The sequence below is a fragment of the Mustela nivalis genome, assembly GCF_964662115.1.
Source record: "Mustela nivalis genome assembly, chromosome: 14".
NCBI classification, from domain to species: Eukaryota; Metazoa; Chordata; class Mammalia; order Carnivora; family Mustelidae; genus Mustela; species Mustela nivalis.
Window position 1 is genome coordinate 46,262,875 of NC_139033.1, and position 25,541 is coordinate 46,288,415.

The window sequence follows — 25,541 nt, forward strand, 5'->3', positions numbered from 1 at the left end:
GTAACCTGGTAAGGCACAAATGATTTTTGCTCCATGGAAAATACCAGTTTTCTATCCAATTTAGCAATTTTACTCCAGTGTTCTTTTTTTCCATTAGCATGTGTGGGTTTGTATACACATCCTGCTGATTCCCTCATTAACAACTTAAATGAATCTTTGACTTGTGCTCATCATATATTTGTAGGACAATTATGTTTTTAACATTTTGAAAAGCTGACTTCCACACGACACCATCTTGGCCCAACCCTCTGTCTTTAGCCCTAACACCAAGGGCTTCTCACAGCTGGAGGGGGACTGACCACGACACCCTCTCAGGCAGCCATCTCCCCTGCCCCCCAGCCTGGCCCCTCCCCCGCCCTGCACTAGGCCCTTGGCCTGACCTTGGCCTTGCATGTGAGAGGAGATTGGGGCAGTGGGGGAGCGGATCCTGTGATCTGGCATGCTGGTGGAGCAGGCTGGAGTGTGCATGAGGCTCCAGACCTGGGGCCGTGAGAGGCAGACCTCTCGGCTCTGTTCATCTCAGCCCGGTTCTGCTGCCTCTTCACAGCAGAGAAGCCTCGGGCCAGCCCTGATGCTCCCAGAGCACCAGCCTCTTTCTTTCCCTGCATATGGAGGAGACCACGTCCCCCGGGGTTGTGGCAGATGGACCAGAGACCATGATGGCTGGAAGAACTGGAAACTCATTCAAGGCAAGTGTCCCCAGAGCCTGAGGGGGTCTCGGAGAGTGTGGGAGCTTACCTTTAGCAGTAGGTAAAATAAGAGATGGGAAAATAAGAGACTGACAGGAGATGAATGTATTAATATTAAAATGTTAAATGACATACATCATAAAAATAAAAAAATCTCATCTCTGAATGTCACAGGTTTGCAGAAACCCAGATGCAATGGAGGCCCAGCCAGGGGCTCTGAGCTCTGCACTGAATCTGAAGCCAAGAGCCAGGGAAAAGTGCATCTCTCCAAAAATATCTTCTCCCTGGGTCAGAGCGGGGTGGGTGGTCCCTGAAATCTCACCACTCAAGGTGTGTTCCTAAGAGTCTTAAAAGATGTTCTCTTTCCCTCCAGGAGGTTCCTGTAGAAAGAGGATGATGCTGAAAGGAGCCAGACATCGATGCGGTTGTGAGCCCCAGGAGCTCGGAGCAAGGGACAGCCTGCACGCCGGGACTGCGCGGAGGGAAGGGGCGGAGAAGCACAGCACCGCCAGGGGCCAGGCCTGCCCTGGTGGCCTGAGTTGGGGGAGCCTCGTCCATCAGGACCCAGAGCTGGATCAGTGAGTCGGGGTAGACCCTGGCTTCAGCTGCGGACCGTAGAGGACATGCTCGGTCTCATCTCTGAGCCAGGCGGCAACAGTGGCAATCCCTCCTCACTTCACGATAGCTCTGCTTCCCTTCTCTCATTCCGTGGGTCAGAGGGATAGCCCTGTCCCCATTTTACAGACGGGGAGACTGACACCTCATTAAGGGTCGAGCCCAAGGCTTTGCCACACTCCCACACAAGGCCAGAGGCAAGAATCAAGGATGTTTGGGGCCTCTGGGTGGCTCAGTCGGTTAAGCATCTGCTTTTGGCTCAGGTCATGATCTCAGGGTCCTGGGATTGAACTCCACTTTGCGCTCCGTGCTTAGCAGGGAGTCTGCTTGTCCCTCTCCCTCTGCCCCTCCTCCCCACTCATGCCCTTTCTCTCAAATAAATAAAATCTTAAAAAAAAAAAAAAAAGAAAAGAATCAAGGATGTTCTTTATGAAAGATTTGTTTCTGAGGGGGAAAAAAAACCCAACCCAGGCTGGGATTGCTCTCTGTATAAGACTCCCCTCTGTCCTTGTCCTTCCTTCTGCATCATGGGGCTGGCTCTGGGTTTGGGGTAGCAGGGGCTGGGGAGAGTGTGATGATGGGAATGTGACCCAGGAGGACACCCCCTTGACTTTAGGCCTCTCTTTCCCCCTAGCTAGTGGGGTGCCACCGGGTGGCAGCCAGCACAAGAATGTAGGCTGCATTCAGAGCTCCTAGACCCCAGACACTGGGAGTGGGGGGACCTCAGAAGCTACCAGCTCCCAGCCCACACCCGCCTGAGCTTCTCTAGCACCCAGCAGTGAGCGCAGTATCTCCCAAAGGCTGCAGATTCAGAAGCTTAGGGATCTAAGGACTGACAGGCCGGGGAGGGGGGACAGAGTTCGTGCAGGTAGAGCCCTGAGAGCCACACCTGGCCCACAGAGGCAGCTCACAGGAGCCCGGTATTCCTAAGACTGCTACCCCTGTTGTTGACCTTGTGCTTGACATCGTTATTACTTTACTTTATTCCTCTCAGTGAAAACGTAAGCAAGTTCCTTGGGGCTCCTTCAGGCCGACAGACACCCCCAGCACACCCTGAAGGCAGCCTGGGTCACCCGTTCCTCCAGGGCATCCCCTCCGGCCCCCAGCCTGGACAGGGCCAGACCGGCCACATGAGATGCAGCCCCTCCCACAGGGGTCCTTGCCCAAAGGCACATGCACTTGCAGTGACTCCATTTCCTTTGTGGTCAGGAGAAAAGGAGGAGGGCCAGGACAGCTGGCCCAGGCCAAAGCACTGTGTGACCTTAGGCAGCTTGCTCAACTTCTCTGGGCTCATTCCCCTCATCTGTAAAATGGACAGAGGGTAGGAGACTAGTGGGAGGGAAGGAGAGAGGGACGAGAAGAATCTGGAGGGATGAGAAGAAACCAGCACTTTGCCCAAAGAGACTGATTTGTTTTCTTAAATTTCAAGTTAAACTTAAAGGAGAGGATGTTGTGTTTGTCAAAGTGGAGACATCTTCTGGACTAGATGCCCCCAAAAGAGAGATAGGGGAGTTTTCCTTGACTGAGTGACTCAACAGGACCATAGTCTTTCCAGCTCTTCTTATCTCAGAGGAGAATGGGGGGCAGGGCAGGGGCCTGGGGTCTCCCAGCAGCGACAGTGAGGCCCTAAATCTATCCCTGTCCTTCCCCACCTTGCCCACATCCATGCATCCTGGGGACCAGATGCCAGCTGCTGGCCTTTGGCACCCCCCTAACTAGCAGCCGGTGAACCCCATTCAGGACACTGGGGTCCCTCCCCTTGATGGATGGTTACTTTCAGCGGCTTCCTCATCTGAGCCATGCTGGGTGAGGGGGGGTTGACATCCGGTGGTGAAAACCCCTCAGAGCTTCCCCTCAAGCTCCCTGAAGATTTCCTAATCTTGGTGGTGAGTTATAGAAAATGGGCTACAAAAGGTCACCCATTCTCCCTCTGGCCGTCCCCCAGACTGTGTTCAGAGGGAGGAATGTTCTAGAAGACATGCCCCCAGGTACCCAGCTTCTAGCCCTGACACTGACGCTGGTGGCTCTGTGCCTTCAGCAGCCACACAGCCCACAGCCTGTTTTCTCCCCTGTGGCATGGGCAAAGAGGAGGAACTACAGCGTATTATCCTGCGGACTAGAGCTAGGCCTCATCTTGCTTCCGAACCCTACCCTCCGTCTTGCGCCCTCAAGACAAATTGATAAATGGCTGGGGGTCCCTTGGAGCATTAACGCAGCCCACACTAGGAGCTGGCAGAGAAGTTAGCTAAAGATGCAAAGCCCACGGCCACTTCCACGGGCCTCACCTCAACAACTGTGGCTCATCAGCTGCTGAGACCCGCTACCTGAACTCCAAGTGCCCCTTGAAATGGTCCTGCCTCCCCAATCCTGTACCACCTCCCTCTTGTAGCCCACCATCTCCTACTAGCTGTCCTACTCCCCAGATCTTTCTTGGAGATGCCCAGTCATGCCAAGTTCCACCTCCTTGCATTCTTTCTCCCAGGCATAACGGCCTGAACATCACCCTCTAAATACAGCATGCATATATTAGCACAGGCTTCCCCCTCTCTTAAAGTGCTCTCAACCTTTGCTTATCAAACTCCTACTCATCCCACAATGCCCCAAACACCAGCCCCTCCCTGAAGCTTTGTCCAGCTCCCCTGCCTCTGCCCTCCAGCAAATTTAATTACACCCTCCCTTGACTTCCCATACACTTGGTTCTTAGAGCCTTTATACATGCTTTTCTCTCTCTCTGATAACTTCTCTCCAGCTCCCTACCTCATCCTCTACCCCTTCCCCTGACAAAATACTGCTGTCCTTCTAGTCATCTCTTCCATGTCACCTGCATCACTGTGTAGCAATTTTGGAGCAATGCTGATACTACCTTTTTTTTCTTAAGATTGATCGATTGATTGATGATTGATTGATTTGAGAGAGGGGTGGGGGTGAGCAGAGGGAGAGAATCTTTCAAGCAGACTGTGCTGAGTGCAGAGCCCCACACGGGGCTCAGTCTCATGACCCTGAAACCGAGAGACACTCAACTGACTGAGCCACCCTGGTGTCCCAGCCTTTTTCTTTAAGTAGATCTTTTTAGAGCAGTTACGGTTTTGCTATTCCCTTTTGTCTGTCTCCCTCACCTCGCTATAAGCTCCTTACTCCAGACTGTAGCTAGAATGAGCTCGTGTGTCTAGCATGAAGCAGGTTCCAGAAAACAGCTGTTGAAGACTGGGGCGCCGGGGAGGGAAAGCGAAAGGAGAAAGGAGAGAGGAAAGAAGGAGAGAGGGATGACATCTCGTCTCAAATATCCAGTCTCACTTTTATGAAACATTATTCTTTTCATTAAAGGCTACTTACTAAAGATATAATAAAATGTGATCAAATTTACATCTTCCTCAGACCTTTCCTATACACGTATGCACAGTAGAAAACAGCCCGTTATCAGACTGCATGCTGACTTGGAGTTCAAGGTGAGGCGCCATCCTTGAACCGCTCGGCCTGCACACCCAAGGCAGCCGCCTCCTCCAGGCAGCCAGGGCGCCCTCTGGGGCAGGGGCTGGGTGTTGCCTCTTTGAGCCTCTGCCATCCCCTCATCCTACCCCCCTAGAATATCCTTACCCTGTGTGTTTGTTGAACTAACTTCAAATGAGCTGAATTGAGGCCCCCAAAGAAGTTCCTTTCCAAAAAAAAAAAAAAAGGAAATTCCTGCCCAAGTCACTGGCCCATGATTTTACAACATCCCACAGGTTCTAGCCTATAGTTCCGATGCACAGGTGGGATCTGGGAGGCTTCGAAGGACCCCGGACAAAAATATCCCCCTAGGTTGCTGCATCTTCTGTTTCCTTTATGGCTGTGCCTTCACCAGACAGGAACAAAGTTGAATGCAGAGCAGGCGAGGGCCAGGCCACCAGCGAGAGCGCTACTCGGGGTGGCCAGCACTCGCTGGGCCTGATTGTGCCGGCCTGGCCCCAGCACTCAGGCTGTATCTCATTTTGTCCTTGGATAACCCTGCAGACCTCAAGGTCCCATGTTACAGAGGAGGAAATGGAAGCAGCAGGCGATGAAGTAAAGTGCCCAGACTCACATTCTCGTGAAAGGGGTTGGTGGGGGGGGGGGGGTCTCAGCCTGCCTTGTGGTTTCCCCAGCAGGTCATAGCTGTGTGGTGTGAGCAAAGCGGGGGCTGCCTCGATGGATTTACAGGACACTCAAAAAGGACTCCAGTCTGTGTGCTGCTCCCATTCCGCAAAGATGCCCCCACCGAGGCCTTCTGCTGTGGGCTCTGAAATTCCCTGTGGGCTCTGGACCTTCCCTGAAACTGAAACTGAAAACGGCCAGGAACTGAGAGTCTCTGATGGTCCCAGAGATCCCCGAGGCACATAAACTCACGCAGCAAGTAATCCGACAGGGCTTGGGCAGCCTGGAAGGAGCGGCAAGACTCTGGCAGCAGGAGAGCTAGCAGGTCGAAGAGGTGAGTGGGCCGGTGGGGAGGAGAGGCAGGCGGCTTCCACCCCTTCCCCGAAGAACCTTGTAGAGACCGATGCTGATAAGCCCGGGGCCGGTGGGGGGCACGGAGGGGATGGGCAAGAAGGAACCCCCAAGCCCCAGCAGAGCACATTTTATAACTTTTCTGGATCCCAGCTTGGGTTAGAAGACTCCGAGGGGTCTGCCGGGGTCCAGAGCTGGGGATAGGGCGTTTGGAAGGAAAGCCGAGGAGGCAGGAATGGAATGGTATGACGGAGGGAGGCCAGGGCCCTCAGCGACCCAGGACCGAAGCTTGCTCCCTCTCCAAGACATGCAGGGACCCAGGACCGAAGCTTGCTCCCTCTCCAAGACATGCAGGGACCCAGGACCGAAGCTTGCTCCCTCTCAAAGACATGCAGGGCCCCCCGAGGCAGAAGCCCTGCCGGGGACACAGGAGCTCCCAGGGAGGGTCTCCAGGGCCCCCACACTCAGCGTGTGGGTTCTCCCCACAGTTCAGCCAGAGAACCTCTGCCCTCGTGGGCCTTACTCAGGGGCCTCCAGGCAAGAGTTTATGTAGGAAAGAAAACAGCTGAGCCCTTTTTTTTTTTTTAAGTTTAAAAATCAAAGAAGTAGAGCAAAAGAGAAGGCATTTAAAAAGCCACCTGGCTGAGGAACGAAACTCTGACAGCCAGGAAAACATGGATAAGGCTGTTGGACATTACTGTGAATGAAAGAAGCCTGTCACAGAAGGACAGATACTATTTCCATTTCTACCACGTTCCAAGAGTAGTCAAACCCACAGAGACAGAAAGTAAAGTAGAGATCGCCAGGGACTGAAGAGAGACGGACAGGGTGTTCGTGTTTCTGGGGAATAATTTCAGCTGGGGAAGATGACGAAGTTCTGGAGATGGACGGGGGTGATATTTGCCCAACAATGCTAATGTACGTAATGCCATGGACCCCTGCACTTAAATCAGCTAAAATGGTTACAATTTCATGTTATGTCTATTTTGCCACCATAAGCAATAACTAATCAATTAAGATAGAATAATTTTTTTTTTTTAAAGTAAATTCTATGCCCAACATGGGGCTTGAACTCAAGACCTTGAGATCAAGAGTCCCATGCTCCCTGGACTGAGCCAGCAGGAGGCCCTCACATAGAATGATTTTCTAAGAAAACAAAAGCTACCCCACCTGGCTGATGCGGCAGCTGCCTGGGCCCAGTTTTCCTGTTTGTGGGAAGGGCTCCATGCCAGGACACTTGGTAGGGAGGGGAGCTGGGGGACCAGGATGACACGAATGCCCCCGCCTGGCCTCGCTCACACCGAGGGAAGAAAAGAACACCAGGGGTAATTACAAACACGAGGGGCCTAAGTTTGCCATGGGAACCGCAGCCCGTGCGCCACACATCCCCTTTGTGGGAGCAACTGCCCATCTGCTTGGGGACCACAGGCAGCTGCTGGAGCGCTCAGGGCGCGGGGCTGGGTCGGAGGCCCGGGAGGCCCGCCCAGGCATGGTGGCTCCGAGCCCCGCAGCCTGCACTCACTCACAATGCACACAACGGCTCCGTCCTCCCGCTCAGATCCTGGGAAGGAGCCACACAGGGCTGTTCACCCGCGGGTCTACTCTAGTGATTCGTGGCAGGCTGTCCTTGGAGCCCGTGGAGCTCCTACTGGGGAGCTCAGCCCCGTTCTTGGAGTCAGCAGGGTTTTATGAAGCCCCCTGGGTCCCCAGCATGTGCTGTCTTGCCGCCACATCCCTTGGAATTGGGTCATCAATGGCCAGAGACACCATCACATTGACAAGCTCTCTGGGATGCAGCCAACTAGGCCGGTCCTCCTAACCAGGACCCCGTGGGCCACCGGGGAGTCAGGAGGCCTGGACAGAGCCCACCCCTCCCTGGCCACCCCCACCCAGCCACTCAGCAGCCCTGTGCTCCCTTTCCTCATTTTTTCAGGGGGACCAGGGGCTTCTAAGTCGATCGTCAGGATGGAGGAGTAATGCAACCTGAGCAAGGCCGCACGAAGCTCCGCGGAAATGTGCGTTGTTGCTCTCCTGAGCCTTTGGCTGGCATCACCAGTCCCCAAGCCTGGGCATTAGCCACACTAGACCCAGAGCCACAGCATCAAGGCATCAAGTTCACGGCTCCAGGACATGCGAGGAGTCCGTGCCCTCTGTGCACTCGCTCCCTTTGGAGTTGGAAGCCCACCCCTTAGTACATCCTCCACACACGTGTGCACACACACACGTACTCACACACGCACACGGGTGCTTCCTGTTTTCGGAGCAAGGTTGGTGACACCCCCCGAAAGGCTTCGGGGAGAGGAGAGAGAGTGGAGGCCACAGAGGTGAGGAATCTTATTTTCCCTCTGCCCCAGGAGGCCTCCTGGACACCACGCAGCCCTTATATAACACTACTGCAGTGTGGTTAGAATAAAGGAAACACGGATTTTGTCCCTTGGAAAATGCACAAGATTGAACACGTGCGGATAAAACAGCCTGGCCAGAGGCAACAGAACCTTTCATTCCTGGGGTCAGAGCAAGAACAGGCATGGCTTGGGAGCCCTGTCTGCCCTCCACCAAGCCCGCACAGGAGAACCCAAGACCCCCGAGATCCCCACAGACCCCTGCCCGCCTGTTGCCATGGAAACATAGACAGGGATACAGACAGTGGCCCTCTCTCCCAGGACCCAAGCAAACTAGACTGTGCGGTGAGCTGGGAGAGATCACGGGTGCCCCCCACAGGGCTGGTGAAGGGGACGGTGACGCCCTGACCTCCCAGAGCACTGTTACCAGACTGTCCTGCGCACTCCTTCACTGAGTCCCCAAGGGCCTCTGGGAGGGACAGCGGCACGTTTATGGTTCCCAGCACTGAGGAAGGAAGAAGCCAAGGGTCCTGTCTCAGGATGCACTCTAAGCTCCAACGTTCTTCAACCAGGCTCTCTCCAGATTATGCTACTGCACCAATCAGCACCCTCTGCAGGGTCCCACGCAGGACCCGGGTTCTCGAGGGACGCTGACCTTGGCATTGCTGAGACATGGTAGATGTTCCAAACTTCCAGGACCTGCAACCACCCCGCAGCCCAGCAACACAGCCCTCATGGCACAGTCCTGTGTAGACACCAGTCCCTTTGTTCTACCCTAAAGGAAATCTGCCTCATCCTCAGAGGCCTCCTGACATGGTCCGTCCGGGGCACTGTAGCCAGCTCTCAGAAACGCCGTGTGGCCGAGTCCCGCTTACTTCATAAATAGCTACTGGTTGAATGGATGAGCAAACATGAGGTCATTGAGGCTCAAAGAGGCTAAGTGACTTGCCCACAGTCACGCAGCTGGTGAACGGCAGAGAGGGGCTTCCACCCCAGTGCCACGCCGACGCTCCGTGCAGCCTGCCCCCGTCTTCATTCGCGGCCAGGCCCTAGTACGCCGTGAGTGCTGCGAGACCCTCCGAGCAATGGAAAAGACCCACCTCCTGGAGCTGTCCGGAAGAGAACAGAATCACTGCAGGGGGAGGTCTGGCTGCCCTCCGGCTAGACAGGGGATGAGGCTGGGGACAAAGCCCGTGACAAATCCAGACCAAGGTGACCTGGGTCCCCCGGGACCACAAGGAAGCCAGGGCACTCGTGGGGCTTCCTCCTGCTCCTCTATCCCTTGACTTGGCCTGTCCTGAAGTCCTGGTTCCCCACACAACAGCCCTGGGGGATTAGGGTGGTGATGAGGGCAAAGACTGGGGATAGGCAAGGGAGCAGATGGAGGCAAGAGCAAAGGATGTAGCCAACATATTCTATTCTCTGTGCAGGACCCCAACCCTATCTCAGCCAACATCAGCCAGATCCAATCTCTGTCTCTAGGGGGAACCCCCTTAGTGAACTTCCAACAAGCCTCACCCAGGAAGGGTTTCTTTGTGGGAGCGCCAGGGGTTATGGGGATCCAAGGAGGCCGAGCAGCAGGAATAAATACACAGAAGTAGAGCCCAACTCTCCGAATCATTTCAAGCACCCAGGAGATTCTGACACTCAGGAAGTCTTGAGTGGCCTACCTCTAACCTGATATGCAGGGGAGCTGGGGTCTGGTGGGGAAAAGCCAAGGCCAGTTTGGTGGGGTATGTTGCCAGAGGTCATTCGAACACAACCCGCTCCATCAAGCTGAAAGCTTTAGACAATGGAGGTTTTCAGGCACAGGTGGAGGGCTACTCTTTCACTACAAAGACACTGCCTGATTACGAAGATACCGAAGATACCGGGCTAGAGGGCCAACAGACAAATCTGTCACTCACGAACCAATTCAACCCTACCTCAAAGAACGCCAGCACAAGGCTTCGGCACGAATGCACGGAACAGAGAGCCACTTTCCTTCCAAGTGGGAGCCTGCTCACTTTCTGGGTCATTGCTGTGGACAAGTGATTCCCCGTTGGGCATGCTGAACATCAAGACTATTCTTCCCGTTTGGGCTTAGATCCTGAAAATCTCTGGATTGTTGATTTTAAAGCAGATGGAGACCTCAGGGGTCATCTGGTCTACCCAACATCTGGAGAGGGTTGAACCAGTGGACTACAAGGCTAAATCCCAAAAGGTCCTTGGAAAAGCCCCCAAAACCCTGCATTCTGTAAGAAGAGATCCCACAGCCCCCCGCAGATGGACAGCTTGGGAGAAGACTTTCATCCACTCAACCGCCGTGTCTTCCTGTTGTGTTTGCTTTATAAGGTCCCCAGGGTTGTTTTGCCTGGGTGATTTATTTCCTTTTTCTTAGAAATTAAGTATATGATGAGTTTCCTTTTGGGGTGAATCCCAGAAGCTCAATAGGAGGACTGGGCCCCAAGCCAGTTGCAAAAAATCCATTCCCTCCAGCAGGACACAGAAGGCTTTTTGCTAGACTTGCATTTCACTTTCCAGGACTGTTTTGTCTGCCCTCATTTCCCTAGGCTCCAGTTCCATGCCTGACATATAGTGGCCCATCCCTATGTGTGTGCTAAGTAAATGAATGAATGAGTGAATGAATGAATGGCTTCAACCTAATTCCAGGACAAGGAAGAGTAGAGAAAAATCTCAAGGCGCAGCTTTACTTGACCATTCCAGAAGGATCTGTCTTGCTTCTAGTCTAGAAGCTTTTCAGAAATCTTACTATTCCTCTGTCCTGACTCCTGCATTTCATGACCACTAGGGTCCCAAGCAGTTCTTCTAGAATCCCCCCGAAGGCATTGCTGGAAACTCTCGTGTACTAAGAGCATGGGAAAGCTGGGAGCAATTCTCCGTGACCCCTCAGCAAGTTCTCAGAGACTTATCATAAAATGAACTACAGCATCTAAGGGGACATTTGGGAAGAACAGATTTGGGGCTGGGCTGGGCTGGGCTGGGCTGGGCTTGGGGAAGAGCAGGGAGAAAAGAACACTGTCAGGCCTTCCCGGCACACTTCCCCTAATCTCCCAGAGGACTAATGCCAGAATCCCAAGCATTATCTCTTAATTAGACCCCAATTTGGGCTCTTCCCCCATTGTTTGTTCACAAGGTGTGACATTTCCTTTGCAAATGATTGCCACCTCCCTTGGCCTGACCACCTTGCTTTACCCCTTGCCTACAGTCATTCCTGTTCCTTGCTCACACCCTACCTACACTCTCGGGACAATCTAGCCAAGAACTTAGAGCTCCCATTACTGGATGAGGCTGTGGAAGCCCAGAAGTGAAGTGAGATGCCCAAGATCATGACATGGGAAGGTACCTGGCCAGATTTCAAAGCCAGGACACTCAAGGCAAAAGCCAGCATTCTTGTGAAGAAATAACTACATGTGTTTACCTAGCAGAGAAAAGTCTCCTCCAGAAACTTCTCAAGACAGACATCAATCCCCGCAGAACAGAACCCCTAGACCCTTGACCCTATGTGACCTTAAGTCAGGGGTGTGGGGTGGGTAATGCAGACAGGGACTAGACTTTCTGAAGAACTCACCTGGGAGCCTCAAGGCCAGGGCTGAGGTCACCTGTCATCTAGGCTCCTGCTGTCCAAGCCCCTCTCCTCTGCCCCAGGGCTGGTTCCAAAGAGCAACTCTCCTTCCTGTCCTCTAACAAGAAGGCAGGAAGCTTCCTGGAGAGGACATGGCAGGAGAAGCAGGGGAAGGTGATAACATAGGGCTATCTGGAGAACCAGAGACTCACAGAGTGCTGGATGCAAGGGGGTTCCCAGAGACCCCCAACTCACTGGCCCTTCTCTTGGGACAGAGACAGAAAGAGACACCTGAGAGCCCAGCAGGGACATAGCTGGGACCAGAGGGCCCAGCATTCCTGAATCTGGGACACAGCTCTTTTCCAGCACCTAAACTGCCCTGAAGTTCCAGGAAACATGGCCCATCCATCAGCTGCCTGCCACAGCCCCCGGCTTGCAGCCTGGAGCGGAGGAGCTCAGACGAATCCACTAGACCTGGTTCCCCCAGTTTCTACACTCCCAGGGCTGTGTGGTTCTCAGCAAAGGCCACCCTAACCAACACACAGGGACAGGTGGTCGGAAGGAGCCTAAGGACAACCTTGTAAAAGAAGACTCCGCAGAGTCTCCAGCCCCGGTTTTGGGCACTCCTGAAGAAAACGAAATGCAACTGCAAACCGGTCCTAAAATCCAGGAGGAGGGCTGCTTGCGATGCAGGGTGAGGATGACCCGAGATCACATGCCCAGGAGGTCAGCTCACCTCTCCGTGAGGCAGGCACACTGCTAAGGGTCCTGGAAGGCCCCACAAAATGAGGCACTCTGGTCACCTCAGAGAGCGTGCTCCATGTCCTCACAGCTCGTACACCGATGTTTGCTAGAACACACTGAAACCCACCTGGGGTAACTCTTGAGGATGTTTTGGCCCAAGCAAACTTCTGGTTGGGAAGAAAGCACGTGGGTAGGAGGTGGGGAGAAAAGAGCCCAGAAAACCTTTTATCTTTAGGAAAGAGGTTCCAGGGAGCAGAGCCCAGGCCTCAGGGCCTCTGAGAGGTGAGTCAGGAGGTCATGCTCTCACTGGTGGAACCCACCACAGTCTTGGTGTCACCCAAGACAAAGAGGCAAGTTCCCTGTCCTCAAGGAGCTCACAGCCGGGATGGAGAGACACGGCCAGCTCCCTAGGACCGTGACAGGCCTCCATCTGCCCGTAAGCCCCCCACTCTGGGCTGCGGCTTGACCATCTGCTCTCCCCCACGTCCCCTCCCCTGCACCCACGACAGGGCTGCACTCAGAGGAGGTATCAACCAGCACAGGGGTGGGGATGCGGGGTGTGCTGAGGTGAGGAGGGGACCCAGCGACCAAAGGGGGAGTCCTGACTAGAGGGTGCGTCAAACTGAGAAGCAGGGACAGACTCCACTTCAGGGCCAGCACAGCCCCCCGCGTAAGCCGAGCTTTGCAAACCGCCTCAGCCCTGGCTGGACATGGACGAATGAAGAGCGCTCAGCTTCAGAGCCAGGTTCAAAGCCCCAAGAAGGAGGGATTTTCTTGGCTCAGTACTGCAAAGCCATGTTTGTTCAGACCCCTATGACTTAGCGTGAGTTATGCTTCCCCTTGCTTGGCTCAGCTCATATTTATTGAGCATTTACTGTGTGTCAGGCCTGGACCAGGGAAGGAATCGGACAAAGCAGGGAAGGAATCGGACAAAGCCCGTGCCCTCGTGAGCTTGACGCTGGCGGCCTGGGTCCATTCCACACAAGAGCCCTGGGGGTCTGGCTGGCTCCTCGCCACCACCTCGGCCTTATTCCCCACCCCCGCCACTGAGGCTCGGGCTCCATCTGTGCCACGTGGAGGGCTGGGCAAAGACAACTCCAAGAGCCTTTCAGCACGAGGATACTGGGTTACCGTCATTTAAAGGAAAGGGCCAGAGGGGGACTGCCGGGAAGAAAACCTTGTCACGCACTTCAAACACCCCCACTTAAAACACCCCAACCTTAGGACAGTGAGCAGAGCTCCCTCTGGTCTGTTCACCAGAATAAGTTCCCAGAGCCCTGCTGGCCAAGGCTGAGTTCCCCTGAGTCTGTAAGTCACAGAGCTCCAAGGCCTTCCCGGGTTCAAGTGAGGGAGGTATGGCTGTGCCCCCGTCTGCTTGGGGGGCTTCTGTGGCACTCTTCAGAGTTCTGAAGACGAGGATGTGAGTCACGAGGAGGATACCCAGGATGGAATTGCGGGCACGGCTAATGAGGGGGCCAAAGTCCTGGGGCCGGTGGGACCTCTCCCCACAACGCATCCCCACCCGCCTCCCACCCCTCCCCCCACGCGACCCACGAATAAGCCCAGCATCTTGTCAAAAGTCTGTTATCCCTTTTAGGAGCTCCCTGAGGGACTCTCCCAGCCGACCCTAAGACAACAAACTCAGGTTTAAGGAATCTGGGGTAGAAACCAACTTTCTCGAAACGCCTTGAAGGGAATCATGGTGTCCTCAAGAATCCATCCTGTGGGCCTACTGGGGCCCACTTCATGGCCTGGTGGAAAGAAGACTGGCCTCGGAGGGAAGCCACTGCCTCCAACCCCTTGTCACCACGGACCTGTTCCCAAAACCAGGGCCTGGGGCCTCCCCCCCAACCCCCACCATTTCTGAGTAGGGATGGGGCAGGAGGGGAATGCCCTTGGCAGGCCAACCACAGCTGGATCTCAGCTCCATTTTGCTCGTGCTCTGTAAATGCTCTGAAATCCTTCTGGGACGTAAGTGAGCTATTATCTTCAATGCTGCCCTATTTCTTCATGTCTTTAAGTGGGGAAATGGGCCATGAAGCAGATAAGAGACTCAGGGAAATTTGAGCTGAAAAGCATCTTGGAGATCTGTTCCCTGCCCCCAACCACTGCTTGCAAGCCCAGGAGACTAGGGTCCAAGGATAGTTAAGAGGGTCCTTCTCCCAGGAGCCCGCAGAGGTGGGGCTGGAGGCCTTCAGGGTCTGCTGGCTCATGTGTGGGTGGAAGACAGGCCTTCACACCAAGACCACTACCCCATGCTAACTGAGGCAGGCCCTTTCCTGGACAGTCGGCCCCACTGCCCCTCTCCTTCCATAATCGTGTCTACTTAACAACCACACTGAACATAACATCAACAGGGATCAACAGGGCTGACCAAAACGGGCATGACAGACCTTGACAGGGTCCAGAGGAAAACCTGGAGGGCCACTGGCTGGACACAGGGGAGGGAGCCCCCTTTCTCTGCATGCACCCTCTGCCTTTTGGGTACTGTGTCATGTGCCTGTGATGCCCAGTCAAATATTAATAAGCATATATGCATATATGTATGATATATATATATGTGTAATAATGATTTCCATATCATAATGTGTAATTACTATTTTTTGTTTTTTAGAAGGGCAAGTTTATAAGGATTGAGGTAAATTTTTGCCTTGGAACTATGGTGTACACCTGAAACATTGTTGTCAACTCCACTGCAATTAAATATAGGTAAATCAAAAAATAAAATATCTCCCGCCTGGAGCCAGGGCTCTCAGAAGGTCAAGAATCGAGCACCTAATCCTACTGGACTGCAGGCAGTGGGGTGGTAACAGTGGTGACACTTCACAATGGGTGTGGGGGAAAGGTGCTCACACCCCGGCTTTGCCAGCCCGCAGTGTGGTTCTCCGGCAAATCGCTGTTCCCTGCACAATCCATCTCCCATCTCCCATCAGCTGCTCACTGAGGGGCTAGCTGGAGTCTTCAAATTTTTCTGTTCACCGAGACCTTCCTTTAAATGCCAGTCCCATGAAAGTGCCCTTTGAAAGCCAGTAAAAAGTCTCTGGCTGGGGTGCTGAGTCCAGCCCCGGGGTTCCTCCCCTTTCCATAGCACTGCGGTCCCCATGGGTCCCCGAGAGCAACTTGAACACCCCCCAGGCTGGACGGTCCTCCTCTCCCTCCCAGCGCAGGGTCCTGAGAGCAGCCTGACCCTCCAGTGCCTGAATGCTGGCAGCAGCCCAGACAAATTTCCTCACATGCCTGCCAAGGGCAGTCCTAGGGGCTGGGAGGGGTTCTCCCGAAGCTCCCATCTCCTAGCCCCCAGGGAAGCACTGATAACTTCCTCAGTTTGGGGTCCTTTGCCTGGTGCTACCTGGCACTTGGGCCCACAAAGAGAAGAGAGCAGGGCAAGGCTGGAAAGCAGGGATTTGCCATGGAAACGTTTGAGAATAGGACACAGGCAACCTGAGTTTCCAGGTTTGTTTGTAAACGAGGTGATAGAATATCAAATGCGTTTTCTCAGGAACGCTGGGTTCCCAGGTTAGCCCACAGAAGCAGTAGGATGGCTATGCCAGTTGGGTCTGACTACCTGTTGGAGTCTGCTGTCTGACAGAACCCCCTGTGGTCCTCCCTAGTCGGCCACAAAATCATTATCCCTCCTCCCTACCTAGCCGCAGGAGTGAAGACCTCCAGCACCCTCAGTATCCCAGCAGTGAGGGCTCCAGGGAGGAGGGGAGCACCGACCGTGAATGGACCACACTGGCGGGACGAGGCTAGCTCTGTTTGGGGGAGTGAAGTGGAAGCCTCCCAGTGAAGCCCGTGCCCAAACTCATGATGCGTGTCGTTTTATTCCCGGTCCAGAGTGCCCTCATCAACCGACTTCAGTGGAGGCCATGACTGATCTCCCAATATCCATCTTTCTCTTTCGACAGTAACAGAATGCCCCATTTTCAGCTGGCCATGGCTATCTGGAATAAAGACTGTTTCCCAACCTCCCGTGAAGCTAAATATAATTCAGCAACTACAAGCTCCCCAACAGGATTTATATGGAAATGGCACATGGGATTTCTAGGAAATGCCTTAATTTTGATAAGGTATCCTCACCTCTTCCTCCTTCGTATTTGCTGGAATGAAAACACAAGGGCTGGAGCTTTAGCAGTCATTTTGGGCCACAAGTGACTTTGGGAATGGAAGTCACGAATGGCAGAGCAATTAGTAGAAGGAGCCTGATACCCTGACAGTTCGGAGCACCACACCAGCCTTGGATGGCTCCCTCCAGACTTCTACACAGGTGAGAGAAATAATCTGGATTTTAAACCAAAGAAAATGCCAACCAATACAACAATATTTCAGGTGGAGTCCATGGGGCCTCTGGCCTCAGTTCTGGCATCCCCTTTGCTCTCTACGCTCCAACCATACCAGACCGCTTCTAGGATTGGCCCTAAGCTCTAGTCTCCAAGATGCCATTCCCTTTGCTGAGCGTTCTCTTCCCGTTCCTTGTCTGACTGACTCCTCCTCATCGGTCTACTCCCCTTATGTGCCACCTCCTGGGAAGGGGTTTACCTGACCCCAGCACCCGCTGAAATCCATCTCAGCAGACCGTCCATACCTCCTGCAGGCAGTGCGTAGCCTGCCTTGCCCATGCCGAACCCCCTGGGCCTGGGAGAGGGCTAAGTTTGTCAGACTGAATCAAAGTGCCCGAGTCTAGCTTCGGGACGGCTGGCCACACTGCCTTCTCATGTTAGCTTTGTGAAGTGAACATTGCTGTCTCCGCCTTCCAGGGAGGACCACTGAGGCCTGGGCAGGGGAGGCACCTCACCCAAGCTTCACCTCCGCTCAGCAGCCGTGGCGGGACAGGAGCCCGGTCCTCCTGACACACTGGTTGCGTGAAGGGCTTTTGGGGGTGGGGGCTTGGGGGTCATCTGCGTCTCTGCAGGGACAGGCTCTGAGATGTCACTGTCAGGAGTCTCTCTTCTCGCGGTGGTCTTTTTTTAATCAAAAGAATATTTCTTGAGTACATCCTCTGAGCGAATCCTTTTCTAGACACCGGGGAACAAGGTGGGTGTCGTCCCCCTGCAGTTTTCTCCCTGCGCGCGTGAAAAGGGAAAAGATGGAAAAAGGAGCTGGTTGTGTGGGCATAAGGCGAGGAAGGGATGTCCTGGGTGTCTGGAGCCTGTCACCGAGGGCCAGAGACTCTGGGCTTTGGGGACACGTGCTAGCTCATCCCAGGAGCCCAAGAGACACTCACTTCTCCTCTGTCTGCTGACACCATACCTCAAGACCAGAGCCAGCAGTTGGGAAAGTTCACAGAGGACACCTCCGGAACACCCCTCACTGCCCTCAAGGGGGGAGCAAACGGGTGACCCACAGGATATGCCGCAGGCTTCGTAACTACCATGGCCTCAGTTTCCAGGACTCACAGTTCTAGAAGGCGCCTCTGAGGAGGTCCTTGGCGCCTCTCTCCTGTGGCGGTGTGTGCCCACCTCTGGGCTATCTTTCACTCGTCCACTTACTCATGCTCCACCTTCCTCCCCACATACCTGGAGCCTCCCCGGCCATCAGGCCCTTCCCCTTCCTGAAGCCTGCCCTGCCCCGCCCACCCCACCCAGGCCCCCTTCCTGTAATCCTCACCGCCCTCTTGGGCTGGGTCACTCCGGGGCCTACATGTTTTATCCTTGTTGTGGGTTGAGTTGTGTCCTGCCAAAAAGATATATTGATGTGGAAGCCCCCCCATCCCTGTGCCTATGCCTTATTCGGATATAGAGTCTTCTCTGATGTGACCAAGCTCAACTGCAGTCACACTGATAGAGAGCCAGCCCTCGCCCAGAGACTGGTGTCTGTATAAGAAGGCCATGTGTAGCCATAGAGACACACCAGAAGAAGGCCACGTGATGACAGAGGCAGAGATTAGAGGGAGGTGCCTACAAGCCAAGGACAGCCGGCCACCAGCAGAAGAGAGAAACAGCACAGAAGGGTCATTTTCAGAGCCTTCAGAGGGAGCACAGCTTGTCAACAACTTCATTCCAGACTCTTAGCTTCCAGAACTGTGACAAAAGAGATCTCTGTAGTTTTAAGCCACTCATTTAGCCTTAGGACAAGCCTAAGGCAGCCAGTACATTCCTTATCAAGACTGATGCCCTGTGTCCCTAAGCAGAAGGTGACTCTGAAACATCAGGAGGAGTCTTGTTCCCATCTATACCCAGACATAGGGAAAGAGGTGAGTGGAGCCTGAGGGTTGCAGGAAAACCCCCTGGCGTCCTGGACGGGACACCAGGAAATACTCGCTCATCAGTCACCATGTCCTCCAGCACAGCCCCGCCAAATGAGGTCATCCCTGCCGTGCTCCCTCCCAACACCCGATCGGGTCATCCTGGCCCTTGTCCCTTCTCACGAGGATGTGCATATTTGTGGGTCATCTGTTTCTCTCTGTCACTCAACTAGACCCTGTGCTCCCGGAAGTTCCGACAGAGGGTTCTGTTCAACACAGCGTGCTCTGTCAAGGGTCACCCTTGCTGCCTAACCCAGAAGGAGAATTAACAACCGTCAGCCCTGGGGAGAGGGCTGCGGGGCAGGAAAGGAGCCTGCTCTCAGCAACGAGTCTTCCCTACCTCTCTCATTTTCCCAGGGGCAAGCGTGTCTCTCTTCTTTAATGACAAAACAACTCATTTGCTTGTAAAAGTCACAGATCCGTAAAAATACAGATTCCTACCTCAGAAAGGTATCTGTGCGGTTGGGCCTGGGAATATGGATTTGGGCCAGCTCCCCAGGTAACCATAGTGACAGAGCCCCTTGTCCCTACCCAAGGCCACAACTGCAGCTCAGAACATTGCCCTCCGCCGCCGCCAGGGCTCCACCGGGCTCTGGAGGAAGCCTCCCCAGTCTTCGGGGTCTCAGGCTCCCCTTAGTGTAAAGCCTAAGTCACCACACCACAAGCAGATTTGACCAAGGTCTCGAAGGGAGGCTGGGAGTTACGGGGACAAGAGGTGGTACCATGAGAGGAGCAGTAGTGCCACGGGGAGTGGCCTGGGGACACAGGAAGGGGCACCAAGACTTTGGGCACCCACTCTTCTCTCAACCGCCTTTGTCTTGGGCTTGATTCATGGGCGTCCTTGGCGGCATGTGAGTCCTCCCCTATGTGCACACGTGTGCAGGCACACACCTGGCCTGTTGTGAGCAGATGGACAGACCCACGGTGCCCCCACCTCCTCCCTGCCTCCCCCTCCCGCAGCCTTGCCACCAGCCCTGAAGCTCTCGGGCAAAAAAATACCAGACAGAAGGCAGAGGAGGAGGGAGAGAAGACTCCCTGAACCTATCTGGTCATTAATCAGTATGTGGCTCTGAGCAAGTCTGTTTGCCTCTCTGGGCCTCAATTTCCTCACAGGTAGAAGGGGACAGTGAGCCCAGCACCGAGAAAGACCCTGAATGCCATGCTGGGTGCCACCCTGGCCAGTCAGCACCCCTGCCCTGAGGGGTGAGGGCAGGAAAGGCAGCCGTCTGGCTCAGGGCTTGAGAACCCCCTGGACTCAGGGATGTGACCGAGACATAGAGGGCAGCATAGCAGAGGGGCGACAACTCAGACTCTGGGGTTCCCTGCCTGCGTCTGAGTCCAGCTCGGCCTCTACAAGCTCTGTGGGCTTTGGCGACCTCTCTGTGCCTCAGCTTCCCCATCTGCAAACCAGGGATAATGACGGGATCTACCTCCCAGGGATGGTAAGAGGACGGAGTGAGGCCGTGCTCAGAGTGCCCAGTAAGGGGGACCCTCCAGCCTGTCCAGGAGGCAGGAAGCAGCCAGGCTCAGCTGTGCTCACAAGGGAGACAAGATTCAGCCTCTAACAGCCTCCAGAGCTCTCTCGCCGCCCTCCATGCCGGGCTTGGTAGCATCCCACTGACCACAGAGCTTTTCCCCAGTGTGGACCTAAAGTAAGCACTCCTGCCTCTCCCGGCACCGCTGCCACAGCACCCCTGAACACCCCCCAACCCCTATGTCGTGAGCTATTCTTCCCCCTAGCCCGTGTCACCTTCGCACGCTGCTGACCTGCTTACTTATTCGCCGTGAGGCAGCCCCCACTAGAGCGTCAGCTCAGGGAAGCCGGGCTGGAGGGTTCTGGCTCACTGCTGCAACCTCAGTGCCTAGAACACGCCTGGGACAGGGTCAGCCGCTCAGTCAACATGTGGGAATGAGTGAGTGAGTGAATGAATGAAAGGAACGGAGATAAGGCCATCTCTTTGGTCTCTGATAGGCCAAGCCTCTACAAGTTCCTGGCACACAGTAGGGGCTTAATAAATATTTCAGTAATAAATCAAGGGGGCAACAAGGGCGGAATGGCAGAAGCTTGGACCTTCCCTGAGCCAAACTCATCCTGGTCTAGGGCCAAGCGCCATGGGAACCCTGCCAAGGAATGGCCCATGGCTTTGGCCCGACAGCCCCATCACATGGCCATACCTCCACGGTGCTGCCCACCACAGAGGCCCTTCACCATCATCTTTATCATCATCATCGTCACCATCATCATCACCATCATCAACAGCCAATCAGATCCCTCACGTGGCGGGGCCATCCTGGGTACTTTGGTGCTGGGGTCCCAAAAGCATCATGGGGCCATGCAAGGCTTTGGCTCACGTGCGTGCAGCTGGGATTAGGGAAGGTCTTGAGGGGACAGGTGAGTTCACAAGGGGTAGAGACAAGGAGGGGAGCTGCCAGGAGCCCAGGCAGAGGACAGGCAAGGGACCTCCCAGGCACTGGGAGACAGTGGCTGGGGGAGGAATGGGAGGCGTCAGCATCCTTGAAGGCTCGTCTTACTATCCAGAAGATTGGCAGTCCTCTGATAGGCACAGGAAGGGGGCTTGGATAGCTGGTTTAAAGAGAGAGGGAATGTCAAGGAAGTTCACATTTTTCCTAGAATATTAGCTCTGGGCATGTCTGTCCTTTCCAGAGCCTTTTAGACAACAAGTATGCCCCGTGGTCCTCACTAGCCCCTGAAGAGTAAAGCAGAAGATAATGCACCTCCCATCAGACCAGCAAAGAACCCAAGGCCCCAGAATTGTTAACAAGGCTGGTCCACATCCAAGGGGTCCCAGGAATTTTGTCTCCCAACTTGCTGACTTTCAGCCCTCCCCAATGTGTTCATCCCTCTCGGTCCTGGGGTGAGAGGGAACATGAAATGTTAAAAACAAAATGAAGGGGGATGTCTATATTGAGAAAGAAACATAGATGTTATTAATCATAAACTGGACACTAATTTTTGACCCTGAGGGTTCTGCAGACTGATCTGTGGCCCCCAAAGCTGTGTGAAAAAAGCTGCCAAATTTCATCAGTTCTAGGAGGCCATCAACTGCATGGTGAACCATCCCTTTATCAAGCACGAAAAGATTTTTAAAAGGCAATTAAACTAGCACATGTGGGCATTGATCAGCTGCACTCCAGTGTCAGAGATGTGAAATGCACAAGTGTGCGTGCATTTCACACACAAGAGCCTACTGACACTGACAAAGGCAGTATGTTGTGTGAACAGCCTAAAGTGTGGGGCAGAGACCCCAGGAAGAGTCTAACCAATGACGGACACTCTTGTCAAGATTTCTCCTGTTTCTCCTGTTTGTGAATAGCACGGTTAGATCTTGGTGCCAACGCATTCTGACCACGCTTCTTCCTCTTCCCATCCTGTGCCTTGTGCCCCCAAGAAACCTCATCTTTACTGTCTCTATGGTCAGAAGCCCTCGAACCTGAATAGCCCCTCACTGGTCACAAACTGTGTTGGGACCCCGGAGGCAGGTCCCATGGTGCCCCCTCTCGCGTCCTTCGGCACACAACCGTGAGCCTCAGAGCTAGTACCGAGCCCAAACCCCCAATCCCTGACCCTGCAATGCCCCCTCCCCATCATGGCTGCTCCCGCAAGAGATTGTCCCCCAAACCCCACTCCACAGGGGTCTCTGTTAATGGGTGTGCCTCTCCCTGGGTCTTCCCCAGACAGGTGACCGCAGCATGGAAAGAGACAGAATAATTCATCATGAGGGACAGAAAGCAGAGGAGAGAAAAGAGAATTGGGGAACCCAGAGGCTTGTGGCTCCTGCCCTCCTGATTCAGGAGCAAAAACAGAGACCAAGAGGTGGGTCCGGGTGTTCACCCTGGCTGAGGGCCCTTGGCCAAGCACCTGCCTCTCCCTGGACTCTGTTTCCTATAAGATGGGGGGGGGGGGTGAGGTGATGACCCAGGTATCTCTGGGTCCCTTCCAGCCCTGCCATTCCAGGTTTCCAGTGAAAACCAGGAAGCTAAGTCTTGACGGACAGGAAGACAGAATCACCTGGGGTACAGATAGGCCACCCACCAGGAGCCCCGGGAACCATGTTCCCAGCCCTCAACGTGGGAAGTCTGTGTCTAGTTACTGCTTCTGAGGCACACCCACTTCCCCCAGCAGAGAGTCTGAGGCAGGAAGGCGGACCTGTCCTCTACACACCCCCCCAAGCAGCTCCTAGGCCCCATCACCTCCACTCTGATTCTCAGAGTCCTTCCCCATGTCCCCCCCCAACCACCTGCCTAGGGATGGGGAGGGATTTAGGGATGGGTATGTGACAGCCCTTACCAGGGACAGTGGGCTGGGGCCTAGGGAGCAAGCTGGCATGCACCAAGTACCTACTATTTACCAGGCACCTGTGCAGAAAGCTCTAGGGATCTCCTGTCTCTCACTGAGTTTCTCCAGCAGCCTGATGTGGAGGCGGTGCTCTTGACCCCCAGGCCAGCCTGCCTCTGGGGCAGTCACCATGCCTTGCCCCTGCCACAGCTCAGTGCTGCCTGCGGGCTCTCACTGAATCTCCCAACAACCCCAGGGGCCGGCCATGATTACACTGCCATTTCTCAGATGAGAAAATTGAAGCACAGAGAGGTTAAGTACCTTGCCCAAGGATGCACAGCGCTTGCTGAGGGTCTACTATACACCACCCCCTGGGCTGGGCACTTCCAGTCACTATCTCAGCCTCTGCTCTAACACCTCACTACATTCTTGTGGACAAGAGACAAAATGAGAGCTAGTCACCAGGACCACAAGAATCTGTCATTAAATGAATGAATACATCCCATCAATACGGCACAGGGGTTTGATGCCAGCGTGGAGGGTGTCTTCTCCCTTCCCACCTTGAGGCTCTGTGAGGCCAAGGTGGGGGGCGTGCTAGCTCACCCACCACACTCAGTAGAGAAGTGCACACACAGGACAATCTTTAATGAGGATCACAGCAAGGCCTAATGTACGGGTCTAAGAACCAACTGAGGCAAAGGCAACTTATCTCCCAACATCTATTCTCTCCTTCTTTGGTAACAGAATGCCCCAAATTTGCTGGCACATGGCCTTCCAGAATGAAGACTACATTTCCCAGCCTCCTTTGCAGCCACACATGGTCATGTGGGTCTGTTCTGGCCAATGGGATGAGAGTGGGTGCTGGGCAGCCTGGCCTAATGTGTCCCCTTTTTTCCTCCATCCCACTGCTCGGAAAGTGGCCGTGGGGGTGCACCATCCTGGACCATGCAGAAAAGGGCCACACCCTAGGGAGGGGTGGAGCAACAAGAGAGGAGGTAACTGATGCTTGACAGAGAGTACCCACAGCCCATGCCTGCCCAGGACCACTAACTCCAGGCTGTTCTAGAGAGTTGCCACCTCCTTTAAACCCCCTTTATTTTGCATCGCTGCCTCCAGAGCCAAACTTACACCCTAGCGAATAAACCAGCTCCACTCGGCTAAGACAGAAATGTCTCCATAGCAGGTGTTGGCAGATTTGAGAGTTCTGGTCCACCTGAACTAAGTTCCATAAAAGGGAGTTGTGTGCTCAGAACAGCTAATACAAATGTAGACTGCATTAACACAAGTGTGGATTCTCGACTAGGGGAGGGCTTCCGATGGAGTCCATGCTGGTTTCCTTCCCATTTTGTGAGCTTTTATGAGTTCATCAAAGCAAGTGTCCTGAATGGGGCCTACAGCCCCCGAGGAGAAGGAATTGAGGGAGTTTGGCCCAAAGAAATGAGGGTGTTTGGCTCAGAAGTCTCCCCAGCAGAACCCTGCAAAAGTTTCCCTGGGCCTGGGAAGGCCCAGGCCTGGGAGGCAGAGGCCATAAAGCAGCCATCCTGGGACAGGCCCAGGAAATACAAGGGAAAAGGCAAGGGGCAAGGTCACTGCCCATGGGCCACTGCCACCCATCAGAGCAAGATGAGGGTTCCTGTGTGAGTCAGATAGGCTCTCGTCCTCCACAACACAGCTCCCCCGCTGACCTGCAGTGACAGGGTCTCCCAGGCTACCGGTGGAGAAAGATCTATTGTATTCTGTTCCAGAGTACCCGCTCCCCCCCCAACCCCGCCGCCCCATAAAATTAGAGCCAGCCCTTGGAGGAATGCTGCTTAGGTCCATGGAGCATGAGGGCTCCTTGAGCACCTCGAGTTCTTACAGATCCCTCCCAACATACGCAGTAGCCTTACTCTCTGCGGAGGGCGCCTTACTCTCTGCGGAGGGCTGCGGTGTCCGTGTGCCTCCAGCCTGCCTCCAGGTTGGGAATACTGCCCCAGGTCATAGAAAGGACAGCCATATCCAAGCCGCATTTAAACCCAGGCCTCAGTTTCTAGGCCATGAAATCTAAAACCACTTCTTGCAACACCTCGGTTTTCTTATCTTTCAATTGGCTTTAATAAAAGATAACCCACAGATCCACGTAAGATGCCTGAGAGGTAAAGCCCATGCAGCCCTCCGAGGGACAGCATTCGCGAACTAATGCCTCTCTCCTACTCGGCAGGAGGGACTCACAATGCTGGCGGGTTCCAGAGGTGCAGAGAGACAGCCTTTGCAAACTTTTCCATTTTGCTCAAGACCCAACCTCGTTCTTTGCCAGACTTTCTCCTGTCCTTTTCTCTCCAGAAATCCAGGGAAGGAAAGCCTTTGCTTGGAGCAGGGGGAACCTGGAGGGAACCAGCTTGGCTGACCCACAGACCAATACTCATCTAGGCAAGAGTGTACATTCCAGACTCTGGCATTCCCAAGCCCTACCCCCTGGCTGGGGGAATCTGCATTTTTATAAGCTCCGAGGTGATTCTTACTTGGCATAGATGAGTTTGAAGCTCCTTGGCTGGGTGAACCCCTGGCCCTCCTCTCCAGTGTCTCTCTCCCTACACAAGTGGTC

The 25,541-nt window shown here is 54.3% G+C and overlaps 1 protein-coding gene and 1 long non-coding RNA gene across 3 annotated transcripts in view; both read right to left on the bottom strand.

The window, feature by feature from the left end:
• Window positions 1-25,541, bottom strand: part of ARK2C (arkadia (RNF111) C-terminal like ring finger ubiquitin ligase 2C) — a 99,145-nt gene that overhangs the window by 56,428 nt on the left and 17,176 nt on the right. The gene's annotated exons all lie outside the window — the stretch shown is intronic.
• LOC309848427 lies at window positions 17,130-19,127 on the bottom strand. The gene is made up of 3 exons (XR_014303038.1): window positions 19,102-19,127; window positions 18,024-18,089; window positions 17,130-17,479 (listed from the first exon to the last, which is right to left on the bottom strand). It is a non-coding gene; the product is annotated as an uncharacterized lncRNA (long non-coding RNA).